At 47.1% G+C, this 21,530-nt stretch overlaps 1 protein-coding gene and 1 long non-coding RNA gene across 3 annotated transcripts in view; one reads left to right on the plus strand and one right to left on the minus strand.

The window, feature by feature from the left end:
- Positions 1 to 21,530, plus strand: part of DIS3L2 (DIS3 like 3'-5' exoribonuclease 2) — a 588,376-nt gene that overhangs the window by 337,732 nt on the left and 229,114 nt on the right. The gene's annotated exons all lie outside the window — the stretch shown is intronic.
- LOC138638050 (uncharacterized) overlaps positions 3,934 to 21,530 on the minus strand; it is a 260,052-nt gene continuing 242,455 nt past the window's right edge. Inside the window, exons 2-3 of the long non-coding RNA XR_011312440.1 lie at positions 4,078 to 4,141; positions 3,934 to 3,999 (exon numbers count right to left, since the gene is read on the minus strand). This is a non-coding gene — a long non-coding RNA (uncharacterized lncRNA). The remainder of the gene's footprint in view (positions 4,000 to 4,077; positions 4,142 to 21,530) is intronic.

Consider the following 21,530-nt stretch of genomic DNA (forward strand, 5'->3'; position numbering starts at 1 on the left):
ATTTCTACCCTGTCCAGAATAGTTGCGGACACCTGCCGGGCTTTGTGGAATGTTCTCCGGGATGAGTTTATACCCCTACCCACCGTGGACATGTGGATTGAAATTGTTGAAAAATTCTGGAGTGTGTGTGATTTCCCCAACTGTTTGGGAGCGGTGGATGGAAAGCACATCTGCATTATCAAACCAGCCAGAACAGGATCGGAGTACTTCAATTATAAAAAATATTTTTCTGTTGTGCTCATGGCAATAGCAGATGTGGACTGTCGCTTCATCGCCGTGGACATTGGAGCTTTTGGCCGTGGCAACGATTCCCAGACTTCAAGAATTCGGATATGGGGCGCCGTGTGTATGGCAAAGAATTTAATTTTCCACAGCCACGATCTCTCCCCAACACTCAAGGTCCACCGATGCCATTTGTTATGGTTGGGGATGAGGCCTTTCAGATGTGTGAAAACCTACTGAAGCCATATTCCAGTCGGGACTTGAACCACACTAAAAGGATCTTTAACTACAGACTGACCAGGGCCCGAAGAACAGTAGAGTGTAACTTTGGGATTCTAGTCTCAAAATGGCACATTCTTGCAACAGCCATTAATCTAAAAATGGAGACAGTCGATGAGGTGGACAAAAGCCTGTGTGGTTCTCCACAATTACATAATGGATAAGGAGCGACCCAACATTGAACTGGAAGAACCAGTTGCAAACCCATTGCCAGATTACCAGCATCACCCGCTGCGGTCAACTGCTGAAGTTGGCCACATGCGGGACCAATTTGCTGCCTTTTTTTATTCTGATATTGGACGTGTGGCATGGTAGGACAATCTTGTATAAAATGTCCTGTTGGGTTTGGGTCTGTACCAGTTATGTTTGAAATGTTACTAATATTTATTGTTAATAAACTTTATATTTTTGGTATCTTGACCATGTCTCCTATGTATTTCCTCTACAAACCACTTAGGTTGTTAGTGGTGAGGTTGTTGACATCATTGCATCCTGATTCTGTTCTGCAGTATCTATTGGACGCAGACTGAAGAGACGATGGCTGTTTAATACAAAACAGATCTATACTCAAGTCAGGTTCTAGAAATAATGAATTCATGATGCACATATAACAGCCTTATGAATTCACTATTTCAGACACATGTCCAGGTGAGCATAGATATGCCTTGTATGACCCCCATCGTCCCTTCACTTTGTGTGAAATAGATTACGTACACAGAAGAGAAAATGGAGGTTATACAAGGCAGTTCTCTACTCACCAGGTCAGGTGTCCTAACTAATTAGTTTTTGGACACATGACCTGTTGAGTATAGTTCTGCATTGTATTGCCGCATTTTCTCTTTAGTCTGCAACACTAGTCACAGACTAAGCAGAAGGAAGAGATTATAGATAAAATACAAGTATAAATTTTTTGGCCCACCTCATATCTCTATAATAAAGACACACAAAACTGCAGTGTTGTACTTGCTAACTACTGGAGCTATGATGTTTGCAAAAAATAGTGTGCGGCGCAGTTTTTTATTTGGCGCATGGTGTGTGTTGCTGGCGGCGAAATACACAACTAACCAAACATTTTTGGGGCAAAAAACATTATTTATTTTGAAAACAAAACAAAAAGAAAATGAACTGTGCCTGCTTGGGGTAGAGTGCTGGAAATGGGGGTTATGTAGCTGTGAAGCTTGACTCACTGTGGACGACGCAGGGGTGACAGGAGAAGGGGCTATTAAAGTACTAGGGTCTGGCAGATTAGGGATGGGGCTCGACGCATGAGAGTGCTGAGACACTCTGGAAGGGTGAGACAAAACTGACATAACAGACACATTGGGAGGTGAGGGGGGAGGAATAAAAATAGTCCACTTTTTTTTTTTTTTTCCCTTTTTGGGATCGAGCGCTTCGGTATGGGGAGCCTCGGCGGGCTCATTTCTTGCGACCTGGTCATAGTGGCCGAACTGTCACTGTCTTTGACCCGCTGCTGCTGCATGGTTGCGGTAGCAGTTTGGAAGGCCATGCCGGGGTCCTGCTGCATCGTGGTGGCGGAGCGGAAGGCCATGCCAGGGTCCTGCTGCATCGTGGTGGCAGAGAGGAAGGCCATGCCAGGGTCCTGCATCTGCTTGGTGGTGTCAGTGGAGGAGGTCCAACCAGGAGCAGCAGTTGTCATAGTGGTGGCGGTGGGCTGTCCTACAGCACTCGGCATGGTGGTGTTGTAGTGGTGTCCGGCAGTGCTTGGAATGGAGGTGGCCGTGCAGTGGTGTGCAGCAGAGGTCGGCATTGAGGTCAAGCGTGATGGTGTAGGCACAGGTGGATATGCCGCCACTGTCTACTGAAAATACCGACACTGCTGCATAGCCTGCACGTAAGCAGCATTGCAGGCCTGCATGACACTAAGCTGGAGATCAGGAGTAAGGTGTTCCGACATGCCCTGTTCAACTTTATTAAAAAATGATGTGCTGGCCTCTGGAGGTCGACTTTTACTTGGTCAAGGCTTTTGGTGACCTCCTGGATACCTGTATTCATATGGCTAATGGCAGTATCCAGTCGGTCACCCAAAGCCTTGAGTCCATTGTGAAAAACCGAGCTCAAGTGCAAAAACTCACTCATGAGTGACCCTCTGCCGCTGCCGGATGGAGCCCCCCCTCCAAAAAGGGGCAGAGGCAGAGGACTGGGAAAGGGGAACACCTGATGGACCAGCTTTCTGGTCTCCAGTTAGTGTGGCAGGCCCACTTGCTGCAGCGCTGCTGGATGGCTGGGACGGGTCTGTGGCTGTCTAATGAAGGATCGCTCCAGAACCTGGGTCAACAGTGCTGCTCCATGTTCTGTGAAAAAAGAAAAAAAAATTATACCAAACATTTACAAAACGCCAACTCCTGTGGAATAGAAACATACAGATTATGTTAATACAACACAACCTAAGTGTTTGATGCTGCATAGAGCCGCAGCGTCAAACACGCAGCATCCAGATGTGACAGCACAGTGGAGGGGATTTCATGAAATCCCGTCTCCACTATGCATGCGGCAGACCTGCGTAAACGGACATGCGGCGCGTCTTTTCAGAATGCAGCATGTCCTTACAATGCTCAAACAACGCATGAACAACACAGGTGACCTGCCAGTGACCTCAGGATTGCATCAGGATTTGGTCAGGATTTTACGCAGGTGCACCAAATCTGCACCTGAACGTGGACACGTACCCTAATACACCGAAAAAATACTTACGTTCTCTGGGCAAGACCGGTCTTAAAAATGCCAGAAGGCGGTGGTATTTATATTTTTGGATCCTTGCTCCAGAACCATTGGGAATACTGCTCTCTTGACGCAGGTCGTTGTTGAAGAGGTCCTTCATCAAACGCCAACGTGTTTTGACTTTGAGCACTGTTGAAAAAACAAAAAATAATGGTTAGACAATGAACTTTTGTCTGTGCTCACACAACTGTGTGTGATGAGAGAAACTCCTGAGAGTTTCTGTAATCACACACAGTTTAGTGAGCACGACCAAGGTCTCTGCTGCATCACACTGCATTGCAATGCTTACAAAATGCATTTCGGACCCGAGTCAGGGCGTTGCTCCAGCCATCCCACATCGCTTTGGCCACCTCATTCCATAGCCGCCGGATCGTCACATTGTCCAAGTGCTGGGGAACCCGGGTGTCCCACAACGGAACTCGCTCATGGACCAGGGAGATGAGGAGGTCATTTTCAATGAGGTCCTCATCCCGTTCTGGAACCTAAAAATAAATAAAGACATTAATGTTGGATACATTAACATAAGGAAAAGAAAGAAAACCGAGGCAGAGAAATGGCATGAATAATGAAAGTCAAGATAAAAAAGGAGTCCAGAAGAAAAATGTAAAGAAAGAGAAAAGTAAAGAAAGGAAGATTCAAGAATACTAAAGTGAGGATACAGTAAACGGTCAGCCAGGTATACTTACACGCTGCCGCCTTGCCACCCGACCGTGACCCTCGCTGCTCCTGCTCACCCTCTGCCGCAGTGGAAGTAGTGCTCTAAAAAAGAGGGGAAAAAAATTCACATGTGTAGATGTGACAGTGAATACTTACCAATCTGAGGAGGTGAGTACTCACTTCACTGACATGTTTGGCTTGTGAAGGCCCAGGACGTTGCTTCTCATCAGAAGATGATGACATTCTGATGCATGCAGAAAGAAAGAAATGGCAGAAATTAGGACATGTAGAGACAGAAAATAGAAAATAAAGGCATTGGCTAGGATACACTCACATTGTTCAGTCTTGTTTCCTCCAAGGTGCTGTTGTCTTTCTGTTCTGGTTCTCTATCTGCTGAGTAGTGGCCTGCAACTGTCCACTCCCTCCCTTTATCACTTTGTATGTGGGGGGTGGCTAATCAGTGTCTAAACATGTTTTCCTGTGGTGCAACGCATGCGTTCACAAACGCAAGCAAACGCATGTTCTTGTGGTCGCATGCGTTCACATAGACAGCAATGCGTTTTTTGCCGCATTCCATCCGCTAACAACCGCATATGTTTCTAGGAGGCAAATTGACGCCTCTAAAATTACTACATGTAGCGTTTACCACGCCGAACCGCAGACGTCGAAATAACGCATGTGTCGTCAAACGCGGCAAAACGCAACCGATCGCAGACACATGCGTCTCTAATGTTAAATATAGGAATACACAACACATGCGGATAATTGCGGAACAAAACGCTGCGGACACAACCGCAAATGTGAAACCGCCCTTAATTATACACTTTAACAAATGGGGGTAAAAAATGAATTCCAGTGAACCCAATCTATAATCTTTTCTTGTATAATGATATCTAGATCTTTTTCTTGCAATGTTAGGCTATGTTCACGCGCTGCGTCTTTTTCTGAACTTAGTCATTGCTTTCTATGGGTGAGAAAAACATTGAAAGGAGGGACATGCTGCAGTTTTCAAAAACACAGCAATTTCCAGTTCAGGATAAAAAAAAATATTGTGTGCATTAGATTTCTGAAATCTCATAGCTTTTGCGGTTACTGTAAAACGCAGCATATTAATCCCTTTCTGACATCAGACGTACTATCCCGTCCAGGTGGGGTGGGCCCCCATGACCAGGGACGGGATAGTACGTCATGCCCTTTAATGCGACACTGCGACTTAAGTCGCGGTGATCACATTAAAATTCCGACGCCATCTTACCTCAGGGAAGATGGCCTCGGCATCCTGGGGTATGGCGTCCCCTCCCCCGCCTCCCGATCGCTGTGATTGGCTGTTCAATTCTGAACAGCCAATCACAGCCTTTCTCATTGTTTCAGCCAATCAGCTTGGCTGAAACAGTGAGGTTCCAGGCTAGGATCGAGTACCGATGTACTCGATCCTGGGGCCGGTGCCTGGCAACCCAGGCACCGGCCAAAACCCCCGGATTGGCGCGATCGACGATCACATCGATCGCGCCAATCGCAGGGCATAGCGGTGGTGTTACCGCGCTGTGCCCTGCCTGAAAGTGCCTGATCCGGAGCCGCAGGGCAGCTGAGGAAGGCTCCGGATCCTGCAGCTGTGATTGGCGCGATCGATGTGATCGTTGATCGCGCCAATCAGGAACAGTCCCGCCGGATCGGCGCGATCGACGATCACATCGATCGCCGTCGATCGCGCCGATCGCAGGGCACAGCGGCGGTGTTACCGCGCTGTGCCCTGCTTGGAAATCCAGCCTCATCTGCCTGCCACCTCCCCCACCACCTCCTGCAGCTCTGCCAATCAGGGCACAGCAGCGGTGTGCCCGCGCTGTGCCCTGATGGTGACCTGCCGGTCACCTGCCGGCCACTTGCTGGTGACCTGCCGGTGACCTGCCTATGATCGGAGCTGTGAGCTCCGATCATAGGCTGGTGCCTAGCGTCACCGGCGTCACCAGGGCCACCTCTGATTGGTGGGATCGGTGTGATCATTCGATCCCACCAATGACAGGTCACAGCAGCGGTGTGACCGCTCTGTGACCTGTCTCACCTGTCCCTGACCTGTCTGACTGCTCTTCAGGAATCCTCACACTTGGTGAGGATTCCTGAAGAGCGGTCACGCTGACAGATCCCCTCCTGTGCTGAGACTTGTGGTGCCACAGTAGCCTGTGACACCACAATTCTTGCTAAAGAAAGAAGACAGAAGAAAGAAGACAGAAGAAAGAAGAGAGACTACAACCGTAAGTGTTCATCCCCGATCCCGGCCCGATCTTACTTCACCCCCCCCCCCTTACCCCTCCCCCCCTTCCCCTTCCCCCTCCACCCCCACTTTGCGCCGCGTCCGTCCGTGCCCAAATATAGCAGCCGCCGAGCGTTGATTGGTGACGCAGTTCGCCGATCAACACTCGTGCTCGCTTTTCTTTCCCACATCCCCGTCCACGCACCCCGCCGCTGCGTCTGAACCCGTGCCTTTCATTTCTTTTTTTTTTCCCACATCCCCATCCACGCACCCCGCCGCTGCGTCTGAACCCGTGCCTTTCATTTTTTTTTTTTTTCCCACATCCCCATCCACGCACCCCGCCGCTGCGTCTGAACCCGTGCCTTTCATTTCTTTTTTTTTTTTCCCCACATCCCCGTCCACGCACCCCGCCGCTGCGTCTGAACCCGTGCCTTTCATTTCTTTTTTTTTTCCCACATCCCCGTCCACGCACTCCGCCGCTGCGTCTGAACCCGTGCCTTTCATTTCTTTTTTTTTTTTCCCACATCCCCGTCCACGCACCCCGCCGCTGCGTCTGAACCCGTGCCTTTCATTTCTTTTTTTTTTTCCCCACATCCCTGTCCACGCACCCCGCCGCTGTGTCTGAACCCGTGCCTTTCATTTCTTTTTTTTTTCCCACATCCCCGTCCACGCACCCCGCCGCTGCGTCTGAACCCGTGCCTTTCATTTCTTTTTTTTTTCCCACATCCCCGTCCACGCACCCCGCCGCTGCGTCTGAACCCGTGCCTTTCATTTCTTTTTTTTTTTTTCCCACATCCCCGTCCACGCACTCCGCCGCTGCGTCTGAACCCGTGCCTTTCATTTCTTTTTTTTTTTTCCCACATCCCCGTCCACGCACCCCGCCGCTGCGTCTGAACCTGTGCCTTTCATTTCTTTTTTTTTTTTCCCACATCCCCATCCACGCACTCCGCCGCTGCGTCTGAACCCGTGACTTTCATTTCTTTTTTTTTTTCCCACATCCCCGTCCACGCACTCCGCCGCTGCGTCTGAACCCGTGCCTTTCATTTCTTTTTTTTTTTTCCCACATCCCCGTCCACGCACCCCGCCGCTGCGTCTGAACCCGTGCCTTTCATTTCTTTTTTTTTTTTTCCCACATCCCCATCCACGCACCCCGCCGCTGCATCTGAACCCGTGCCTTTCATTTCATTTTTTTTTTTTTTTACACATCCCCGTTCACACACCCAGCAGCCGCCGAACTTTGATAAGTGACGCAGTTCACTTATCAGAGCTAGGGCCTGCTGTTTTAGACTTTTCCTTTTACAGGTATTTTTTTTCCCTTTAGCTTTTTCCTTTCAGAATAGTTTGCACCAAACACTATCCCCCCCCCACGTACACAGTTATCAATAAATATTACACCCAAGCACCATAATCACACAAAAAATGTCCCGTTCGTCCCAGCAGTGCTATTCATTGGAGGAGGCATATGCTTTCCTTGCCTCCGACACTGATAGCGAGGGCGAGGATCCCACATTCCTTTACTCTTCAGATTCTTCATCCTCTTCCTCCTCCTCATCTTCCTCCTTGGGTCCTGCGGAACCGCCACGCAGACGCCCCAGGAGAGAAGATCAGGCAGCGCCCACTCCTGAAAATGAACCAGCGCGACCCTCTTCGGACCCCATATGGACCTCGCCCCCCGAAAATTACGAGCCACTGATTCCTGATTTTGTGGCAGAATCAGGAATCAAGTTTGACACCACCGGCCTCACAGAAATAGACTTTTTCAAAGTCTTTTTCTCTGAGGCTTTCGTTAACCTCATGGTGGAGCAAACTAATTTGTATGCTCGGCAATTTTTGGAGCAAAACCCCCGTTCATCATTTTCTAACTGGTCTCCTGTGGACGCAGTTGAAATGATGCAGTTTTGGGGCCTGGTCCTCCATATGGGGATCGTGAAGAAGCCAGAAATTCGGCAATATTGGAGTGTAGATATTTTATATAACACTCCAGTGTTCCGAATGGTCATGGTTCGGACGCGTTTTGAGGCCATCCATAAGTTTTTGCATTACAACGATAATGCACGGTGTCCCGCACGAGATGACCCCAATTTTGACCGTCTGTACAAAGTTCGGCCGGTCATCGAACACTTCAGCAAAAAGTTTGCTGAAGTGTACGTGCCCAAAAGGGACATCTGTGTGGATGAGTCCTTGGTTCATTTTAAGGGGCGGCTCAGATTCCGTCAATACCTGCCCAGCAAAAGGGCCAGGTACGGAATCAAACTCTACAAGCTGTGTGAGAGTACCTCAGGGTACACCTACAGCTTTAGAGTGTACAAAGGGAAGGACAGCAGGATTGAACCGCCTGAGTGTCCTTCCATCCTGGGAGTGAGTGGGAAAATTGTGTGGGATTTGGTGCACCTACTGCTGGATAAAGGTTATCACCTCTATACTGATAACTTTTATACCAGCATCCCACTCTACAAATCCCACTCTACAAATCCCTCTCTGCGCGAGGTACCGCAGCCTGCGGTACTGTCCGCAAAATTCAGAGAGGCCTCCCGAAGACGCTACTTGGGCAGATGCTCAGAAAAGGTGAGAGCAAAGCCCAATGTAGCGACCACCTGCTGGTGGTCAAGTACAAGGACAAGAGGGATGTCCTTCTCTTGACCACCATACACGGTGATGGCAGTGCCCTCAGCAGTGTACGGGGTACCTCAACACAGGTCTGCAAACCGGACTGTGTACTGGGGTACAACAAAAACATGGGGGGCGTTGATCTCTCCGATCAACTCCTCCAGCCGTACAGTGCTTTGAGGAAGGCCAAGGTGTGGTACAAAAAGCTGTCCGTGTACATCGTACAAATGGCAATGCTCAACGCTTTCCTGCTGTCACGATGTGCACGACACACTGATACGTCGTACCTTCAGTTCCAGGAGGTAGTGGTTAAGGCCCTGATATTTGGCACGAGGGAAGGAGCGGGCCCCAGTACTTCCGGAACTGAGGGTGCTCGTATCATACCAGGTCAGCATTTTCCGGGGGTGGTCCCGCCAACTGATAGAAAAAGTAAGCCGCAAAAAAGGTGCCGAGTGTGCTACAAAAGAGGAGTACGCAAGGACACCATCTATCAATGCGACACCTGCCCCGACAAACCTGGCCTGTGTATGAAGGACTGCTTCAAATTGTACCACACCTCCATGCACTACTAATTTACTTAACAGGAACCAGTAGATTAGTTCCAAAGAGGGGGCACATCTAAGTAAGATCTTGGGGGTCTAGGTTCCAAAATGATGTCACTTGTGGTTTTTTTTTACTGTTTAGGCACATCAGGGGCTCTGCAAACGGAACATGACGCCCTCAGAACTAGTCCATCAAAGTCTGCATTCCAAATCGTCACTGCTTCCCTTCTGAGTCCCGAAGTGCCCAAACAGTTTTTTCCCACATATGGGGTACTAGCGTACTCAGAACAAATTGGACAACAACTTTTGGGGTCCAATTTCTCCTGTTACCCTTGGGAAAATAAAAAATTGGGGGCTGAAAGATCATTTTTGTGGGTGAAAAAATAGAATTTTTTATTTTCACACCGGGCATCATAGACTTTAGTGAAGCACTTGGAGGTTCAAAATACTCACGACACACCTAGATAAGTTCCTTAGGGGGTCAAGTTTCCAAAATGGGGTCACTTGTGGGGAGTTTCTACTGTTTAGGCACATCAGGGGCTCACCAAATGGCACATGATGCCTGCAGACAATTCCATCAAAGTCTGCATTCCAAGACATCACTACTTCCCTTCCGAGCCCCGAAGTGTGCCCAAACAGTAGTTTTCTCCCACATATGGGGTACCAGCGTACTCAGGACAAATTCAACAACAACTTTTGGGGTCCAATTTCTCCTGTTACCCTTGGGAAAATAAAAAATTGGGGGCTGAAAGATCATTTTTGTGGGGGAAAAAAATAGAATTTTTTATTTTCACACCGGGCATCATAGACTTTAGTGAAGCACTTGGAGGTTCAAAATTCTCACGACACACCTAAATAAGTTCCTTAGGGGGTCTAGTTTCCAAAATAAGGTCACTTGTGGGGGGTTTCCACTGTTTAGGCACATCAGGGGCTGTCCAAACGCGACATGGCGTGTGATCTCAATTCCAGACAATTTTAGCTTGAAAATGTCAAACTGTGCTCCTTTCCTTCTGAGCCCTGCCATGCGCCCAAACAGTGGTTCCCCCCCACATATGGGGTATCAGCGTACTCAGGACAAATTGGACAACAACTTTTGGGGTCCAATTTCTCCTTTTACCTTTGAGAAAATAAAAAATTGGGGACTAAACCATCATGTTTGTGGAAAAAATAGGATTTTTTATTTTCACGCCCGGGCGTTATAAACTTTCGTGAAGCACTTGGGGGATAAAAGTGCTCACGACACAACTAGATAAGTTCCTTAGGGGGTCTAGTTTCCAAAATGGGGTCACTTGTGGGGGGTTTCCACTGTTTAGGCACATCAGGGGCTGTCCAAACGCGACATGGCGTCCGATCTCAATTCCAGCCAATTTTAGCTTGAAAATGTCAAGCGGCGCTCCTTTCCTTCTGAGCCCTGCCATGCGCCCAAACAGTGGTTCCCCCCCCACATATGGGGTATCAGCGTACTCAGGACAAATTGGACAACAACTTTTGGGGTCCAATTTCTCCTTTTTCCTTTGAGAAAATAAAAAATTGGGGACTAAACCATCATGTTTGTGGAAAAAATAGGATTTTTTATTTTCACGCCCGGGCGTTATAAACTTTCGTGAAGCACTTGGGGGATAAAAGTGCTCACGACACAACTAGATAAGTTCCTTAGGGGGTCTAGTTTCCAAAATGGGGTCACTTGTGGGGGGTTTCCACTGTTTAGGCACATTAGGGGCTCTCCAAACGCGACATGGCGTCCGATCTCAATTCCAGCCAATTTTAGCTTGAAAATGTCAAACGGCACTCCTTTCCTTCTAAGCCCTGCCATGCGCCCAAAAAGTGGTTCCCCCTCACATGTGGGGTATCAGCGTATTCAGGAGAAATTGGACAACAACTCTTGAGGTCCATTTTCTCTTTTTACCCTTGGGAAATTAAAAAAATTATTGCTGAAAGAACATTTTTGTGACTAAAAAGTAAAATGTTAATTTTTTCCTTCCATGTTGCTTCTGCTGCTGTGAAACACCTGAAGGGTTAATAAACTTCTTGAATGTGGTTTTGAGCAGCTTGAGGGGTGCAGTTTTTAGAATGGTGTCACTTTTGGGTATTTTCTGCCATATAGACCCCTCAAAATGACTTCAAATGTGAGGTGGTCCCTAAAAAAAATGGTTTTGTAAATTTTGTTGTAAAAATGAGAAATTGCTGGTCAAATTTTAACCCTTGTAACTTCCTAGAAAAAAAAAACTTTGTTTCCAAAATTGTGCTGATGTAAAGTAGACATGTGGGTAATGTTATTTATTAACTATATTGTGTCACTTAACTCTCTGGTTTAACAGAATAAAAATTCAAAGTTGGAAAATTGCGAAATTTTCAAAATTTTCGCCAAATTTCCGTTTTTTTCACAAATAAACACAAGTTATATCGAAGAAATTTTACCACTATCATGAAGTACAATATGTTACAAGAAAACAATCTCAGAATCACTGGGATCCGTTGAAGCGTTCCAGAGTTATAACCTCATAAAAGGACAGTGGTCAGAATTGTAAAAATTGGCCCGGTCATTAACGTGCAAACCACCCTTGGGGGTAAAGGGGTTAAAGCAGCAAAAACACAACATTTGAACATAGCCTTAGAACTTATTTTTTTTTTTAAATCTACACTACCAGTTTTAGTGTAAGTAGTCTCACAAAGGGGACTTTTCACCAAAATTTTCATGTTGAACTGGAGACATGATAGACTAGTACCTGCAGAGTTACAAAAAAATTTTTTTTTTGTTTTTTTTTATAACTTCACCTCTGTTGTGGAGACTTTGGCAATCAATGTATTTGGAACCTAATGAGTTAACTTTTATGTCCAAGTGAGTATTCTAAGAAGGTTTTCACTGGGCGTATGTACTACTTACCCCTGTATGATTCTTATCGATCATAGCCAGGGAGCAACACCCTGTAGCGAAAAGCAGGTTTCTCAGTGTGTGAAATGTATGACATACAAACGTACCCTTTCTACCATCCTGAATAATTAAAAACCACAGATGTCTTGTACCTTTCAGATAATGTCCCTGTGAGGGGAGAGGCAGCGCAGCAGAGTTTAGATGTCTCACATTACAAACCCTTCTATCAGCTTTCCTCCTCCCATAAGGGTATGTTTCCACGGTCAGGAAACGCTGCAGATTGGATGCTGCATCCAATCCGCAGCGGTCAGATGTTACAGCATAGTGGAAGGGATTTTATGAAATCCCATCCCCACTATGCGTTCAAAGACGCAGGTGGCAGACCTGTGTATACGCACATGCTGCGCGTCTTTATAGAACGCAGTATGTCTATTTATCTTGCGGAGACGCTTAGTCTCCACAAGATAGATATCAGTTTATGTATAGGATGTGGTGATTCCGCATGTGTTCAATGAACACATGCGGAATCACTGCGCGTACAAAAGCCGGCAGCGCTGTGGGTGGAGCTGCGTCCAAAGCGCTGCAAACACGGAACGTGGAAACATACCCTGTCATCTTTTCTGTACTGCCTCTCCCCCACGCTCAAGCTAAATTTGTCAGTTATCACACACACATTTGTTGTGCTCAGGGTAGCTCACTATGCAGCGAGACCAGACCAGGATGTCATTACTTCTTCTACTGGAGTAGCCAAGAGCAGACTGCTAATGTGTGAGACATGATAGCCTGCTCTGCTCTCACTGCAGCATTTTAAGAAGTTGATAAAGCGCAGCAGACGGAAATGTGATTACATATTACACTCTGCTAAATGTGCTGTAAGCTATGGTGTGGGTGTGTTCTTTTTCTGCTGTGTTGCCGCCTGCTTCTGATTGGGCATCCTCATAGGCCGGCCTCACACTCGGCGTATAAAAATACGGTCCGTAATTTACGGCCGAAATACGCTGAAAAGTCCCCAAAATAGTGGTCCGTATCTCCTTCGTAGGCAGGGTGTGTCAGCGTATATTGCGCATGGCATCCTCCGTATGTAATCCGTATGGCATCCGTACTGCGAGATTTTCTCGCAGGCTTGCAAAACTGACATACGGATATACAAGGGATCCATGTGCTCAAAAAATAATGAAAACATATATACTGTCTATAGATTATATTAATATATATATATATAAATAAATAAATAATCTTTATTTTTATATAGCGCTAACATATTCCGCAGCGCTTTTCAATTTGCACACATTATCATCTTGTCTGTGTTAGTGAGATATATATATATATATATATATATATATATATATATATATATATATATATATATATATATATATATATATATATATATATATATACATACATATATATTATTTCATCCAGCGCAAGATAGCAAAAACCGGCAATTGAATTACCGGCTTTTAAGCTATCTCCTTCAAAAACCCAACATGATTTGAGACATGGTTTACATACAGTAAACCATGTCATATCCCCCCTTTTTTTGCATATTCCACACTACTAATGTTAGTAGTGTGTATGTGCAAAATTTGGCCATTCTAGCTATTAAATTAACGGGTTAAATGGCGGAAAAAATTGGCGTGGGCTCCCGCGCAATTTTCTCTGCCAGAGTAGTAAAGCCAGTGACTGAGGGCAGATACTAATAGCCTGGAGAGGATGGATTAACAACGTGGGACATTACAGATCCTCGGAAGGTATGTATATTGTTGGTTTATTATTTTTTCTTTGTCACTGAGCGAGGGTCTTCAGCCAGTGGATTGAGCGTACAATAAAATATTACAACAAACGGTGTGTTTATTTCATTAAAATACTTTTTAATAATGTGTGTTTTTTTAACTCTTTCATACAATTGGATTAATAATGGATAGGTGTCATAATTGACGCCTCTCCATTATTAATCTGGCTTAATGTCACCTTACAATAGCAAGGTGGCATTAACCCTTCATTACCCCATATCCCACCGCTACACGGGAATGGGAAGAGAGTGGCCAAGTGCCAGAATAGGCGCATCTTCCAGATGTGCCTTTTCTGGGGTGGCTGGGGGCAGATGTTTTTAGCCAGGGGGGGCCAATAGCCATGGATCCTCTCCAGGCTATTAGTATCTGCCCTCGGTCACTGGCTTTACTACTCTGGCGGAGAAAATTGCGCGGGAGCCCACGCCAATTTTTTCCGCCATTTAACCCTTTAATAGCTAGAACGGCCAAATTTTGCACATACACACTACTAACATTAGTAGTGTGGAATATGCAAAAAAAGGGGGATATGACATGGTTTACTGTATGTAAACCATGTCTCAAATCATGTTGGGTTTAGGAAGGAGAAATGAAAATCCGGTAATTGAATTACCGGCTTCTAAGCTATCTAGCGCTGGATGAAATATTAATATATATATGTCTCAATGATTTTATATATATATATATATATATATATATATTACACACACATATACACACTAGATTGTGGCCCAATTCTAACGCATCGGGTACTCTAGAGTATGCATGTCCCCGTAGTATATGGACAAAGATGATTCCAGAATTCACGGCAGACTGTGCCCGTCGCTGATTGGTCGAGGCAACCTTTATGACATCATCGTCGCCATGGCAACAATTAGTTGAGCGACCTTGACCTTTTTAGAGTCGAGCCGGGTTTCGCGAAACCCGACTATCTCAAAAGTCGGGTCGAGTGAAATCGGCCGATTATGACGTAAAGTCGGGATCGACCGAAACACGAAACCCAATGCAAGTCAATGGGGCAGCATAGTCGGCAGTGAGTGGGGGCCAGGAAAACACCTAGAGTGCCCATTTTAATGTCAAAACCATCCATTCTTCTTAATGAAGCTTGTCAAGCGTAATTTACCTTATAATAATTGGAAGGCATTTGAAATTGGGGGTCATTTGGCTAAAGTTGTGGTGTGTAGGGCTGTAATTAGTGGGCCCAGGAAATCTGGACCACGTCACGGCAGTGGAGCAGGGAGAGGTAAGTATTTCAACTTTGCAAGTGCTGTGAACCTGAGCAAGCAGGGGGGGCCCACTCGTTGGCATTGGCACTGGCACAGGGCCCCTCAAAGTACAGCGGTGTGTTTGCACGGCGGGGGCGCCTCCCACCGGCAGCAACACTTTTGCGTACTATGTGCCAGTGACGTCGCCAACTAGTATTCCTCCCCCCACCTGATGAAGGAACCTGCATTTTCATCTGCACCTTCCTCTTTGTCCCCGTGTAAGGTGGTATGGTATGCGGGAAGAGCAACCTGACTTTCAGCAGGGTCACAATGTTGTTGTGTAGCGTGCACGGGGAATGTTGCGTTATGGGTCAATGTACCAGCAGACTCATCTATCACTGGCTGGGCAATGGGCAGGATGAGGAGGAAACACAGATATAGGCCCAAAGAATAAAGTGGGCTAAATGCAGTTCAAAATTGGTAACACAGGAATAACCAGGGGGCTTTGCAGTGGAGGACAACTGGAATGAGAGGCTGACACAGAGAGTAGGCCCAAATCAGTAAGTAGTCGAAATGCAGTTCAAAATTGGCAACCGTAGTAAACAGGCGGCACAGCTTTGTTCAGTGGAGGAGAACAGCAAGGAGTGGCAGACACCGATAGTAGGCCCCAACCCAACTAGTAGGCCAAATGCAGTCTAACATTAACAACTACTTAACGAGCGCCTGAAAACGGAATTTCAGGACAGGAAACCAGGAGAACAGCAAGGAGTGGCAGACACCGATAGTAGGCCCCAAACCAACTAGTACGCCAAATGCAGTTGTTCCGTTTAACCACAATTTAATGAGAGCCTGAAGATAGAAGTTCAGGAAAGGCAACCTGGAGAACACCTTGGAGTGGAACACACCATCTCTCTACACCCCATACCCAATTTGTAGGCCTAATGCAGTGTAGTTTCCAACAACTACTAAACGAGAGCTGGAAGATCGAAGCTCAGGAAAGGCAACCTGGAGAACACCTTGGAGTGGAACACACCATCTCTCTACACCCCATACCCAATTTGTAGGCCTAATGCAGTATAGTTTCCAACAACTACTAAACGAGAGCCGGAAGATCGAAGCTCAGGAAAGGCAACCTGGAGAACACCTTGGAGTGGAACACACCATCTCTCTACACCCCATACCCAATTTGTAGGCCTAATGCAGTGTAGTTTCCAACAACTACTAAACGAGAGCCGGAAGATCGAAGCTCAGGAAAGGCAACCTGGAGAACACCTTGGAGTGGAACACACCATCTCTCTACACCCCATACCCAATTTGTAGGCCTAATGCAGTGTAGTTTCCAAGAACTACTAAACGAGAGCCGGAAGATCGAAGCTCAGGAAAGGCAACCTGGAGAACACCTTGGAGTGGAACACACCATCTCTCTACACCCCATACCCAATTTGTAGGCCTAATGCAGTGTAGTTTCCAACAACTACTAAACGAGAGCCGGAAGATCGAAGCTCAGGAAAGGCAACCTGGGGAACACCTTGGAGTGTAACACACCATCTCTCTCCACCCGATACCCATTTTTTAGGCCTAATGCAGTGTAGTTTTCTACAACTACTAAACGAGAGTCGGAAGACCGAAGCAATGGCAAGTTAACCTGGGGAACACCTTGGAGTGTAACACACCATCTCTCTCCACCCCATACCCAATTTGTAGGCCTAATGCAGCCTACTTTCCGACAACTACTAAACGAGAGCATGAAGATCGAAGCTCAGGAAAGGCAACCTGGGGAACACCTTGGAGTGTAACAAACCCTCTCTCTACACCATGGAAGGGCTGATTCTTAGGAAGGAAGGCTGTCGGAAAGAAGCAGGGCGCGTCCGAGGGTGATTATATTCTTATTAGGTATATACTCACCCTCGGACGCGCCCTGCTTCTTTATTTGTAATGAATGTTTATTTGCAATGTGGTTTTGACTTACTCTATTTTTTTGGTAAATAATGATTTTATTATTTTCATTGTTTTGCATCTTCTTGGCAATAATATAAAGAAGACGCGACAGGACAACACTCGGTGGATGCCATATCTGTGTTTTGAATTGAAAAAAACTTTCAGTTAACTACTTGCAGGAGAAAGTTATTGTAGCTGGTGGCCATTTTTAGTACTGTACCAGATTTTTGTTGTATGTGTTTGTTTTTAATGTTAAAATGTCTGCATTTGATATCTCTCCAGTATTTTCTTTTTTATAAGCAAAATACTTATTTTTATATTTTCTGATGTTGGTTCCAGGGGTACACGGTCAGCAGTGGTGTGGTCAGTGGAGGCCTAGTGGAAGGAGTGACCGCAGATAGGCATCGAAGGCCTAAAATAATAACACATGGCTGTAGGCAATTTTAAATTGGTTCCAGGGGTACACGGGCAGCAGTGGTGTGGTCAGTGGAGGCCTAGTGGAAGGAGTGACCGCAGATAGGCATCGAAGGCCTAAAATAATAACACATGGCTGTAGGCAATTGTAAATTGGTTCCAGGGGTACACGGGCAGCAGTGGCCTGGTCAGTGTAGTAGTAGTAGAAAGAACGGACCGCAGACAGGCATCGAAGGCCTAAAATAAAAAAATTGGGCTGGCTGTAGGCAATTTTAAATTGGTTCCAGGGGTACACGGGCAGCAGTGGTGTGGTCAGTGGAGGCATATTGTAAGGAGTGACCGCAGACAGGCATCGAAGGCCTAAAATAATAACACATGGCTGTAGGCAATTTTAAATTGGTTCCAGGGGTACACGGGCAGCAGTGGCCTGGTCAGTGTAGTAGTAGTGGAACGAATGGACCGCAGACAGGCATCGAAGGCCTAGAATAAAAAAAATTGGGCTGGCTGTAGGCAATTTTAAATTGGTTCCAGGGGTACACGGGCAGCAGTGGTGTGGTCAGTGGAGGCATATTGTAAGGAGTGACCGCAGACAGGCATCGAAGGCCTAAAATAATAACACATGGCTGTAGGCAATTTTAAATTGGTTCCAGGGGTACACGGGCAGCAGTGGCCTGGTCAGTGTAGTAGTAGTGGAAAGAATGGACCGCAGACAGGCATCGAAGGCCTAGAATAAAAAAATTGGGCTGGCTGTAGGCAATTTTAAATTGGTTCCAGGGGTACACGGGCAGCAGTGGTGTGGTCAGTGGAGGCCTAGTGGAAGGAGTGACCGCAGACAGGCATCGAAGGCCTAAAATAATAACACATGGCTGTAGGCAATTGTAAATTGGTTCCAGGGGTACACGGGCAGCAGTGGCCTGGTCAGTGTAGTAGTAGTAGAAAGAACGGACCGCAGACGGGCATCGAAGGCCTAAAATAAAAAAATTGGGCTGGCTGTAGGCAATTTTAAATTGGTTCCAGGGGTACACGGGCAGCAGTGGTGTGGTCAGTGGAGGCATATTGTAAGGAGTGACCGCAGACAGGCATCGAAGGCCTAAAATAATAACACATGGCTGTTGGCAATTTTAAATTGGTTCCAGGGGTACACGGGCAGCAGTGGCCTGGTCAGTGTAGTAGTAGTGGAAAGAATGGACCGCAGACAGGCATCGAAGGCCTAGAATAAAAAAATTGGGCTGGCTGTAGGCAATTTTAAATTGGTTCCAGGGGTACACGGGCAGCAGTGGTGTGGTCAGTGGAGGCATAGTGGAAGGAGTGACCGCAGGCAGGCTTCGAAGGCCTAACATAACAAAAATGTCAATACAATGGTATTGTCAGTGGCAGGCATTGAAGGATGTCAGCGCATAGACTAAACATTGGTGGAGCTGTGAGATAATTTTGCAAGTGGTAGAGCACTGTTTGAGCTGGGGGGGGGGAACTGTCTTGTGGCCGGCGGTACAGGCCCAGGGCCCCTCATATTACAACGGTGTGTCTGACGTTGGGTGCGCACCACCACCGCCAGAGACACTTTATTGTACTAGGAGGGACCCAGTGGCAGTGCCGTCGACCAAAAGCGGGCACACCCACCTCTTCAGACAAACAGCACTCTCACGGGTGCTGTCGCCAAGTGTCGATACCACGGCCCCGTGTGGGGAGTTTGGCCATTTAGTGAGGTGTAAACATGTCGTATGCTGGACAATCAGGTGCAGAAAATTACGAGATTGGAAAAGGCATTCAGAATAGTCCACAGGCAAGACCTTTTCATAGGAAAGCTAGGTGTCGGCCGGGCAAGGTGGGGCAAAAGATTTCGAAATCCAGTTGTGGTTCATTTTAATGAAGGTTAGATCATCTACATTTTGGGTAGCCAGACGAGTCCTTTTTTCTGTTAGTATTGAACCTGCAGCACTGAATACTCTTTCTGATAGGACACTAGCTGCCGGGCAAGCAAGCTCCTGCAATGCATATTCTGCCAATTCTGGCCAGGTGTCTAATTTTGATGCCCAGTAATCAAATGGTAATGACGGTTGAGGGAGAACATCGATAAGGGATGAAAAATAGTTTGTAACCATACTGGACAAATGTTGTCTCCTGTCACTTTGAATTGATGCTGCAGTACCTGTCCTGTCTGCGGTCATAGCAAAATCAGTCCACAACCTGGTCAGAAAACCCCTCTGGCCAACGCCACTTCTGATTTCTGCCCCTCTAACTCCTCTGGTCTGCTGGCCCCTGCAGCTCGTGTGAGAACGATCACGGTCGCTGTGTGCAGGGAATGCCAGAAGCAAACGGTCAACAAGAGTTGATTGTTTGGTTGCTAATATTAGTTCCAAGTTCTCATGTGGCATTATATTTTTCAATTTGCCTTTATAGCGAGTATCAAGGAGGCAGGCCAACCAGTAATCGTCATCGTTCATCATTTTAGTTATGCGTGTGTCCCTTTTGAGGATACGTAAGGCATAATCCGCCATGTGGGCCAAAGTTCCAGTTCTCAAATCTGCGGTTGTGCTTGGTTGAGGGGCAGTTTCAGGCAAATCCACGTCACTTGTGTCCCTCAAAAAACCAGAACCCGGCCTTGCCGCGCCACCAATTTCCAGTGGCCCCGGAAAAGCTTCCTCATTAAAAATATAATCATCCCCATCATCCTCCTCATCCTCCTCCTCCTCTTCGCCCGCTAACTCGTCCTGTACACTGCCCTGGCCAGACAATGGCTGACTGTCATCAAGGCTTTCCTCTTCCTCAGCTGCAGACGCCTGATCCTTTATGTGCGTCAAACTTTGCATCAGCAGACGCATTAGGGGGATGCTCATGCTTATTATGGCGTTGTCTGCACTAACCAGCCGTGTGCATTCCTCAAAACACTGAAGGACTTGACACATGTCTTGAATGTTCGACCACTGCACACCTGACAACTCCATGTCTGCCATCCTACTGCCTGCCCGTGTATGTGTATCCTCCCACAAAAACATAACAGCCCGCCTCTGTTCGCACAGTCTCTGAAGCATGTGCAGTGTTGAGTTCCACCTTGTTGCAACGTCTATGATTAGGCGATGCTGGGGAAGGTTCAAAGAACGCTGATAGGTCTGCATACGGGTGGAGTGTACGGGCGAACGGCGGATATGTGAGCAAAGTCCACGCACTTTGAGGAGCAGGTCGGATAACCCCGGATAACTTTTCAGGAAGCACTGCACCACCAGGTTTAAGGTGTGAGCCAGGCAAGGAATGTGTTTCAGTTGGGAAAGGGAGATGGCAGCCATGAAATTCCTTCCGTTATCACTCACTACCTTGCCTGCCTCAAGATCTACAGTGCCCAGCCACGACTGCGTTTCTTTCTGCAAGAACTCGGACAGAACTTCCGCGGTGTGTCTGTTGTCGCCCAAACACTTCATAGCCAATACAGCCTGCTGACGTTTGCCAGTAGCTGCCCCATAATGGGAGACCTGGTGTGCAACAGTGGCAGCTGCGGATGGAGTGGTTGTGCGACTGCGGTCTGTGGACGAGCTCTCGCTTCTGCAGGAGGACGAAGAGGAGGAGGAGGGGGTGCGAACGGCTACAGCCAACTGTTTCCTAGACCGTGGGCTAGGCAGAACTGTCCCAAACTTGCTGTCCCCTGTGGACCCTGCATCCACCACATTTACCCAGTGTGCCATGATGGACACGTAACGTCCCTGGCCATGCCTACTGGTCCATGCATCTGTTGTCAGGTGCACCTTTGTGCTCACAGATTGCCTGAGTGCATGGACGATGCGCTCTTTAACATGCTGGTGGAGGGCTGGGATGGCTTTTCTGGAAAAAGTGTCGACTGGGTAGCTCGTAGCGTGGTACAGCGTAGTCCATCAGGGCTTTGAAAGCTTTGCTTTCAACTAACCGGTAGGGCATCATCTCTAACGAGATTAGTCTAGCTATGTGGGCGTTCAAACCCTGTGTACGCGGATGCGAGGCTAAGTACTTCCTTTTTCTAACCATAGTCTCATGTAGGGTGAGCTG

This window comes from Ranitomeya imitator, chromosome 5 (genome assembly GCF_032444005.1).
Source record: "Ranitomeya imitator isolate aRanImi1 chromosome 5, aRanImi1.pri, whole genome shotgun sequence".
NCBI classification, from domain to species: Eukaryota; Metazoa; Chordata; class Amphibia; order Anura; family Dendrobatidae; genus Ranitomeya; species Ranitomeya imitator.